This window comes from Prionailurus viverrinus, chromosome D1 (genome assembly GCF_022837055.1).
Source record: "Prionailurus viverrinus isolate Anna chromosome D1, UM_Priviv_1.0, whole genome shotgun sequence".
In the NCBI taxonomy this organism is placed as follows: Eukaryota; Metazoa; Chordata; class Mammalia; order Carnivora; family Felidae; genus Prionailurus; species Prionailurus viverrinus.
This window is the reverse complement of record NC_062570.1, coordinates 57,197,667-57,208,155: the sequence shown is the minus strand read 5'-3', so window position 1 is coordinate 57,208,155 and position 10,489 is coordinate 57,197,667. Positions and strand designations below refer to the sequence as shown.

General features: G+C 43.6%; 1 pseudogene; it reads right to left on the bottom strand.

Annotated features, from left to right (window-relative positions):
- Positions 1-1,375: 1,375 nt before the first annotated feature.
- Positions 1,376-2,324, bottom strand: LOC125146462 (olfactory receptor 2AT4-like; annotated as a pseudogene).
- Between the last annotated feature and the right edge of the window lie 8,165 nt (positions 2,325-10,489).

The following is a 10,489-nucleotide window of genomic DNA, read 5'->3' as shown; positions in this document are numbered from 1 at the left end:
AAAATTTTACAAGTTATAGAAATGTTGCCATGCCAGATAATAAAGTATGTAGATCTTCAACATGATAAGACAGTGATGAAGTGTTTTCCAAAGTGGTTGTACTTACGAACACTCCCACTATCAAAGTGTGAGGGTTCCATCAACCCATATGCTCCCTATATTGGATATTGTCAGACTTGGACATTTTAACCCATCTGATGGGTTTTCTAGTGGTAACTATTTGTTGTTGTAATTTGCACTTCTCCTGTTACTACTAGGTTGAGTGTGTTTTCTTAGATTTACTGGTCAAGATGCTAATTTTCCTTATGACTTGACTATTTCTAAAAATTGACCTGAATTAATTCTCTCTGTATTCTGGATGAATCCTGGGTCCTTTCCTTGGTGATATGCATTGCAAATAACTTTTTCTGTTCTGGAGCTCAGCATTCCACTCTCTCTTTGGTGCCTTTTGATGAACAGAAATTCTATATTTTAAAAGCAGTCAAATTTATCATTTTTTTCCCTAGGTCTAGAGTTTTTGAAAAATCTTGCTTAAGAAATACCTCCCTGGGGTGCCTGGGTGGCTCAGTCAGTTAAGCGTTTGACTTTGGCTCGGGTCATGATCTCGTAGTTCATTAGTTTAAGCCCCTCACTGGGCTCTGTGCTGACAGCTCAGAGCCTGGAGCCTGCTTCGGATTCTGTGTCTCCCTCTCTCTCTGCCACTCCCCTGCTCATACTCTCCCTCTCTCTCTTTCTCTCTCAGAAATAATAAAAATAAAAACATTAAAAAAAAGAGAAATACCTCCCCATCCCAAGATGAGAGCTATACTCTTCTATATATTTTTATAGTTTTGCCTTTCATATTTAGATATTTAATGATTATTTAATGCTTGCTTGAGGTAAGGGACAAATTTCATGTGGATACCTGATGGTATTAATACCATTTATTATATGTCCATCTTTCACACCGCTCTGCTGTGTCATGTTCATATATTTAAGGGTCTGATTCTGGGCTCTCTATTCTGTTCTATTGATCTACATTCTACTCATGTCTTAATAACTAACTTTTCTGTGTTCTCATATTTATTACTAGTTTAGCATTATTATATTAAAAAATCTATTTGATACTTTTATGAGACTGACTCACTGCCCAGCGTGTTAAGAAGGTGATAATTTTGATACTTTTAAGAAAATACTTCTTCTGTTTTATCTGACCTTTTTCTTTCCACAGAAGGGTTGATTTCATAGCCAATATATCATTAATGGAAATGGAAGTCTCAATGGTATATTTTGGGCCCTACTCTAAGGCACTCTTCCCTTCCAAAAACATTTTTGATGACATAATTTATTTTTAGCACAGCGGTATCCTGGGAACAAAATTAACTACATCTAAGAATCAAGGGTCCCTCCAATGCCCTGGGTCCTGGGGACATGCCATTCTGGTGATGGCTGCTTTGACATCCTTGTTCCTCAGCACATAGATGAGAGGGTTGAGGACAGGTGTGAGAATAGCATATACCACATTGCCCATGATGTGGAAGTCAAGTGGCAGGTTAGCTCTGTAGGCCACATAGACTATGGCAATGGATAAGCAGTAGGTGCCAACCACCAGGAGGTGGGAGCTGTAGGTGGAGAAGACTTCTGAGCATCCTTCTCGGGAGCTGATGTGAAGCACCGAGGCCAGGATGTGGGCATAGGAGAGAAGCACCAGGACAAAGGGCAGGAAGGATACTGCCATGGCGATACAGAAGCCCATGAGGCATGGTGTCCGAGAAAGAGGCCTGGACCACAGCCAGGTGGTCACAGAAGCAGTGATAGATGTGAGCAGCGTTGTCAAAAGCCATGTGGGAAGTCTGCACCACTGCTGGGTTGGCCAGGAGGAGGGCAGTGAGCCAGGCACAGGCTGGCAGTGCAGCATTGGTCTGTGGAGTCATGAGGACAGGGTAGTGCAGTGGGTGGTAGACAGCCACATAGTGGTTATAGGCCATGACCACCAGGATAAAGGCTTCTGAGCAGGAGAAGCTATGGAAGAGGTACATCTGCAGGAAGCAGGCAGGGAAGCTGAGGAAGTGGTCCCCAAGTAAGAATAAGGATGACATTTTGGGGACAACGGTTGCAGTAGAATGTCCAAGGCTCAGAGCTGATCAGGAAGAAGTACACGGGCTTGTGGAGGCTGGGCTCTGCCACCACAGCCAACAGGATCAGGCATTTCCCAGCAGGATGAGCAGGTAAATTAAAAGGAAAATCAAGAAGACAGGGAGGAAGAAAGATTCATGCAGAGACAGGATGCCTACCAGGTAGAAGACCAGTGAGTAGTTCTCTGATCCATTACAGATGGCTTCCATCAGCACATATCTGGAAACCAGAACAATCAGGGAAACATTAGCTAGAACATTCATCTTTCCCTTTTCAACCATAGATCTCAATCCCAATAGTTTCTTTGAGTCTAGAGTTTCATTTCACATCTAAGATGCCCATAATGGTGAGGTGTCTAATGAGCAATGCTTGAAAGAGCTGGTCCTGTCTGGGGGAAGAAAAGTGGACACAAACACCTGAAGGGCTGTTAAAGGGCAGCCATGCTTACCAAGAACTAGTGCTAGTGTTAGTAGCTCCAGGAGCCCAGAGTTCAGCCCCACACATGGAATAAGTTTCTTACAGTTAGAACTATCCCATTAGGTACAAATTTGGCCTGAAAATTAGTAGATTCCATATAACTAGAGGTATGCAGGCTGGGGGCTTTTTGGCTGAAATGCTACAGAGAGGTTTTAATATCTGGGTAAGAGCTAGATTACAAAACTTTTATGCAGCCTTCTAACCCTAGATCCATTGGTTCTTAAAAAAAAAAAAAAAGTAACATAAGTGAATCACGTCAATCAGATTGTGGAGTTTCGTGGGCAGACATATTCCATCCAAGAGAATAAGTCTTGGGAAGCATCCATTTCAGCTCAAATGTCAATTAAAAATCAAGTAGCTACTTTGTTAGTTAGTTCAGTAGCTCCTTTAAGGCTGTCTTGTATGGTAGCCTACCTCCTGCCACCGTGGGTGAAGGAACATTCTGGGTAGGAAATGTGGATGAGCCCCTCATTGGATTTTGCTCTCTGTCAGCACTAGAATCTTGAGTGCAGTCATTTGTCACAAGCCCATCCGGTCCAGAGATATCTACATAGCAGTTCCTGGTGGAGTTCTTTAACCTGAGACCTCGTAAGGACAATGGGATCACTGGCTGATAATGACAAAGCAAGGGCCTGGGTGACTCTGTCACTTGAGCATCTGACTTTGGCTCAGGTTGTGATCTCATGGTTGGTGAGTTGGAGTCCTGTATCAAGTTCCCTGTTGTTAGTGTGGAGCCTGCTTGGGATCCTCTCCTCGCCTCCTCACTCTCTGCCCCTCCCCTGCTTTTGCTCAATCTCTCTCCCTCAGAAATAAAATAAAACATATGAAAAGAGAGACAGAGAGAACAACGAAGCTAAAGTCTGTGGTAAAAACTTACATACCTTACTCTAAGGTTCCCTTGACCCTACTTACATACCTCTGAGCCTAAGGGTTGTCAGTGGATTCTGATAAAGGCTTTCAACTCATAAGCTCTATGGGACTGGTGGGAAGCCTTCTTCAGAGACACTGAGAGAACCATTTCTATATAGCTCTGGATTCAATTCCTCTTCTACACCCCACATCCCACCCCATTCTCATCTCACACCATCTGGATTGGGACGTTGTCTCTTGAATCAGTGTCCCTTGTCTCTACGCTTCCATTTGCTTGAGGACTCCCTTTCTATGATATCTTACCGTGATATCGTTGGGAGGGCTGCTTTCTCCAAGGAACACTACAGACTGCTATCTGCCTAACTCAGGAACAGTCGCCCTTTCTGTGTAGCTGGGGCTGTGGGCCTCTGTCTGTCTCCAAACTGGGTACCTGTGACCTGTCTTTCCATGGAGCAACAAGAACTGATTTTCCCAGAACTTCCTTGTGTTAGCACTGAAATTCCCATGTCCCAGGAAATAGCTCCATCCACAGCAAATCAAAAGTTGGTTACCCCACAAGGGTAGAGGTACTGTATGTGCCTTTGGTCGAAGGAGTCATTTTCTGAATGGAATCTGAGTTGGAGATGAATTCTCCCCCAGTGGGGAAAAAAACAGACTCCAGGGAACTTCCATATGTCTTCCCTCTTCCTAGCTGCTGTAGCTTGATAGGTGTTGTTACTGTTTAAGTATTTTATGCCCAGTAACCCCAACCCTTCCTTTCTTTCTTTTTTTTTCTTTTAAGTTACAAAATTCTACTTATATATTTATTTACTTATTTTTTATTAATTTATTTTCAAGTTAGTTAACATACAGTATTGTCTTGGCTTCAGGTGTAGAACTCAGTGATTTATCTCTTACATATGACACCCAGTTCTCATCCTGAAAAGTGCCCTCCTTAATGCCTGTCACCAGTTTAACCCACCCCACCACCTCCCTCCAGCAGCTCTCAGTTTGTTCTCTGTATTTAAGAGTCTTTTATGGTTTGCCTCACTCTGTTTTTATCTTACTTTGCCTTCCCTTCCCCTATATTCATTTGTTTTGTTTCTTAAATTCCACAAATGAGTGAAATCATATAATATTTATCTTTCTCTGACTGACTTCTTTTGCTTAGCGTAATACACTCTAGTTTCATCCACATTATTGCAACAAGTAAGATTTCATTTTTTTTATTGCTGAGTAATACTCCATTGTATATGTATATATACCACATTTCTTTATCCAGTCATCAGTTGATGGAAATTTGGGCTTTTCTATAATTTGGCTATTCTTGATAGCACTGCTATAAACATTGGGGGTGCTTGTGCCCCTTTGAATTAGCATTTTTTGTGTCCTTTGGGTAAATTCCTAGTAGTGCAATTGCTGGGTTGTAGGGTAGTTCTATTTTTAATTTTTTTATAACCTCCATACTGTTTTCCAGAGTGGCTGCACCATTTTGCATTCCCACCAACAGTGCAAGAGGGTTCCCCTTTCTCCATATCCTCACCAACATTTGTTCTTTCCTGAGTTTCCTAATTTTAGCCATTCTGACAGGTGTGAGGTGATATCTCATTGTGGTTTTATTTGTGTTGCCCTGATGGTGAATAATGTTGAGCATCTTTCATGTGTCCGTTAGCCATCTGAATGTCTTATTTGTAAAAGTGTCTATCATTTCTTCACTGAATTATTTGTTTTTTGGGTGTTGAGTTTGGTGTTGAGTTTGGTAAGTTCTTTATAGATTGAATACTAACCGTTTATCTAATATGTCATTTTCAAATATCTTCTCCAATTCCATCCATTGCCTTTTAGTTTTGTTGAGTGTTTCCTTTGCTGTGCAGAAGATTTTTTATCTTGATGAGATCCCCATAGTTCATTTTTGCTTTTATTTCACTTGCCTCTGGAGACATGTCAAGTATGAAGTTGCTGTGGCCGAAGTCAAAGAGGTTGCTGCCTATTTTCTCCTGTAGGATTTTGATGGTTTCCTGTCTCACATTTAGGTATTTTATCCATTTTGAATTTATTTTTGTGTATGGTGTAAGAAGGTGGTCTGGGTTCATTCTTCTGCGTGTTGCTGTCCAGTTCTCCCAGCACCATTTGCTAAAGAGACTTTTTTCCATTGGATCCTCTTTCCTACCTTGTCAAAGATTAGTTGACCATATATTTGTGGGTCCATTTCTGGGTTGTCTATTCTGTTCCACTGATATATGTCTGTTTTTGTACCAACACTATACTGTCTTGATGACTACAGCTTTGTAATACAGGTTAAAGTCTGGGATTGTGATGCCTCCAGCTTTGGTTTTCTTTTTCAACATTACTGTGGCTACTCAGGGTCTTTCGTGGTTCCATACAAATTTTAGGACTGTTTGTTCTAGCTCTGAAGAATGCTGATGTTATTTTGATAGGAATGGAAGGAAAGCTTCCAAACTCATTCTATGAAGCCAGAATTACCTTGTTTCCAAAACCAGACAAAGACCCCACTAAAAAGGAGAATTACAGGCAAATATCCCTGATGAAAGTGGATGCAAAACTTCTCAACAAGATACTAGCAAGTCGAATTCAACAATACATTGAAAGAATTATTCAAGTGGGATTCATTCCTGGGCTGCAGGGTTGTTTCAATATTCACAAAATTAATCAACGTGATACACCACATTAATAGAAGGAAAGATAAGAACCATATGATCTTGTCAATAGATGCACAAAAAGCATTTGACAAAATGCAGCATCCTTTCTTGATTAAAAAAAAAAACCCTCAAGAAAGTCGGGAAAGAAGGATCATATCTCAACATCATAAAAGCCATATATGAAAGACCCACAGCTAATACCATCCTCAGTGGGGAAAAACTGAGAGCTTTCCCCCTAAGATCAGCAAGGTGGCAGGAATGTCCACTCTCACCACTGTGTTCAACATAATGTTGGAAGTCCTAGCCTCAGCAGTCAGACAACAAAATGAAATAAAAGGCATCCAAACTGGCAAAGAAGTCAAACTCTCACTCTTCACAGATGACATGATACTCTACATGGAAAACCCAAAAGACTCCACCAAAAAACTGCTAGAACTGATCCATGAATTCAGCAAAGTCGCAGGTATAAAATCAATGAACAAAAATCAGTTGCATTTCTATACACCAATAACGAAGCAACAGAAAGAGATATCAAGGAATAGATCCCATTTATAATTGCGCCAAAACCCATAAAATACCTATGAATAAACCTAACCAAAGAGGTAAAAGATCTGTTTGCTGAAAACTATAGAAATCTTATGAAAGAAATTGAAGAAAACACAAAGAAATGGAAAACATTCTGTGTTTGTGGATTGGAAGAACAAATATTGATAAAATGCGGATACTATCCACAGCAATCTACACATTCAAATGCCATCCCAATCAAAATAACCCGAGCCTTCCTTTCTTGTGCAGTGGGCGCTGCAGAGGGCACTGCAGAGAATTGAGAAGACTCAGAACCCGGAGAGGAGAGATGGCCGAGTGAGCACTCTTCAGTGACTGTGCTTTCTGGAAGCTGTTGAATAAGGTCCCACACAACTCTGGCCACCCAAGACCCAAGTGAGACTTTGCAACCCCCAGAACTGAGCTGAGGGAAGTGTTGGTTTGCCCTTTACCTGGACTAAATGATCCAGGGCCACGTTATGCCGACATTCAAATCACTGCTTCTCTGCCCCAACCGCCACTTGAGCAGTTCCACTTGGTTTTCCCAGACCGCCTCCAGCTTCCTTCTCTTTTAACAAAACCCTCCTGAGGTCACAGAATATTTAAGAGTGGAAATGGCCCTGCAGATAGGTGAGTCCCTGATCCTTTCTTCACAAAGGAAGAATCGGGCGGGAATGGGATGGGAAACAGTCCCAGGTCAACAGCAGGTCGGTGCCAGAGTTAGTCCTGTGAAGCAGGCCTCCTGGCTCTGGCCTTGGACTTGGCTCAGCAAAGCCAGGACAGCTGGAGAATTGGGAAACTGCTTTCCACCTAGGGGAAAATCAGGCTAAGGGTTTATTTTTCCTCTCTCCATTTCTTAGGTTGATGTCAGAGACAGCTCTAAACTTCTATTTTCTTTTGAGGGCATTTTCTAACAGTTTCAGATGGACTGGTTACCAAACAGAGGCTCTACGTGGCTAGAAAAATGCTCTTTTCAAGTCATGACTTAAGGAAGAGATGGGCTGGGCACACATCTGCATGGAAAAGGTCATGGCAGCCAAGCCCCGTGTCCTGAGCAGAAAAGTTATACACCTCGTGCCTGGTAAAACCAGCTCCTCAGAAAACCTCAACAAAGATATTTTTTTTAAATTATTTATTTTGAGAGAGTGAGAGAGAGAGAGCATGTGCAGGGTAAGGGCAGATAGAGAGGGAGAGAGAGAGAATCCCAAGCAGTCTCCAAACTGTCAGCGCAGAGCCTGATAAGGGCTTGAACTCATGGATCATGAGATCATGATGTGAGCCGAAATCGAAGTCAGACGCTTAAGTGACTGAACCACCCAGGCACCCAAAACAAATATTTTTTAATGAATGAATTAATGAATGAAAGGGTAAACCTGGGTCAAGCTCCACTTTTTCCCACAATGGACTAGTCCACAGGGTTTTCTATTTTCTTTTAGCATTTAGATTGATACAAACCATATTTCCCTCAAAGTTGCCACAATTCTGAGAGGCTATCCCCTCCACTGACTAAGCCCATGTAAGCTGGTCATGCAAGGTTTGCTGGGCAATCACAGAACATCAGAGACAGAAGCGCACTTAAAAGCAAGCAATATAGTCCAATCCCCATTTCTCCCAATATTTCAAAAAGGAGTGGCTTGCTCAAGGTCGCACAAGGGTTGAAGACAGAGCTGTACTGGAAGCCATATTCCTGGCTCCTTGCCTCTCCACCTTTTTTTTTTTTCCTAAGTTTATTTATTTATTTTGAGAGAGACTGAAAGAGTGAGCAGGGGAGGGGCAGAGAAAGAGGGAGAGAGAAAATCTCAAGCAGGCTCTGCACTGTCAGTGTGGAGCCCAATGTGGGGCTCGAACTCACGAACCATGAGATCATTACCTGAGCCAAAACCAAGAGTTGGATGCTTAACAGATTGAGCCACTCAGGGGCCACCTTGCCTCTCTACTTTGGGAGAGGCACTGAAGCTCCCCTGTCTGGAGGCCCACATCATTCCGGGAATTGTCATTCTTGTTTCCCTCATTGGGAGTTCCTTAGGGCTGGAGATTGGCTCTGACTCATCTCCTACAAAACCAGCCTCTCAGTGGGACCCATCTTGCTTCCCGGTGTTTCCACAGACAGACACTGGAGCATGGCTGTCGACACCCACAACCTCAGGGCTTTCTCTCTAGCATTCCTGAAGAATCAGACAATACTTGGCTTTATGGAGACCTTACGATCCTGTTCCCTTATTGTTGCTGATAGTGAGGGAGAGGCCCAGAGAGGGGCTATGACCTGGCTAAAATCACACAGTTAGCAAATCACACAGTTAGCAAATCAGAACCAGCCCATCCAGAATGCTATAAATTGGGGCAGAAAGATTTTAACCCATCTCCCTTCTCTTAGAGCCCTTCTCATAATAGGGTGAGAGTCTCTACCTGCCTGCCCGCCTAAAGCCTGCCCTCTTAAAACCTTGTCCCTTCTTGGGCTCTGACCAGCTCTGGACTCTTCCTTTGTGGCCTTCATACCTGAGATCTCTGCAGGGTGGCCCAGTTCTCCTGCAACCCAGGCCACTTCAGCTGCCCCCTTCTCTCCCCAGGTCAGCGCTGCCTTGATGGAGAGAACCATGTGGGGCTGGTCCTGGTCCCATTAAACCTCCCAGCCCTGCCCATCACTAGCCTTCTGGAGGCTCTCCCCCTTGAGATCCCACTCTGCTGGGGCCCTGAGTAACATTTTTCTGGAGACTCCCAAGTGGCTAATTAGTAGCAACCACTGGGCTTTGCTGATATGAGAACAACAAGAATAACTGTCTTCACCGGGGCTCAGAACTGTGTGGTCTGTGGACATTTTCCCAGCTATTCACCAATAACTCGTATCCCTGTGTGATGGATGAGGAAACTGGGGATCAGAGGTGAAGGGATTTTCCAAGTCACACAGCAAGCCCAGGGCAAAGGGGGGATCTGAGGTCTTACATTTGCTAACTCTCAGACTAGTCTCTGAGCCAACCAACCACACAAATGAGGAAAAATTTGTGAAAACTCTCTATGTAAATGTGAAACCAGTCCTGTGCTAGTGGCCAGGGGATGGGGGTAGGGCCTTGAGTGTTTTGAAGCTAGAGAAACAAGTGTGACAGCAGGGAGCCACTCAGTTTCCCAGATCTTCACTCTTTCACACTCACCTGCCCTCTCTTGCTCAATCTTGCTCTTTGTCAGACACTTTATAACTCAGTCCAACTTCCTCCAGGAAGCCCTCTGTGATTTCATTTCCTCCAGCTCCCAGGGCTCTTGCATTCCTCTGGATTAACTAGGCCTGGCTACCTATGCTGATCATTTTAAAAATAAAGAGAACTGAGGATCACCACTCATTCCATATTGAATGAAGTTGGCTGTGTTCTGGCTGCCTGACCACAGTGAATCGACACAGTCTAGTGGGGGGAGTCAATGGCAACACTGACAAGCAATCATATCCAGTGTGATGTGTACTACTATAGAGTTGGAGGGCTCAGAGGAGGGAACAAAGCAGGCTTGTATCATGGAACACATCTTTTGGGCTGGTTGTGAATTATAAGCAGGTGAAGAGAGCCCTTCAGGCCAATGAGGCAGAGACAAAGTCAGGAAGGGCTGAAAAAGCAGAGGGGCAGATAGAAGAGAATTTGGGGTGCAGTACAGAGGGGAAGACTGGGAGTCTCAAAAAGTGAAGCTACAAAAGTTGGCAGGGGCCAGAGAGAGAAGAGCTCAAATTCCAGACCACAGAATAAGAACTCAGCATGAGACACTGGAGAGCCAGGGCCAGTTTTCAGGCAGGGGACTACCAGTCAGCTGCCTGTTCCAGAAAGATCACCCCCACTGCCAGGTGGAGAGCAGATACTAGCTGTCTA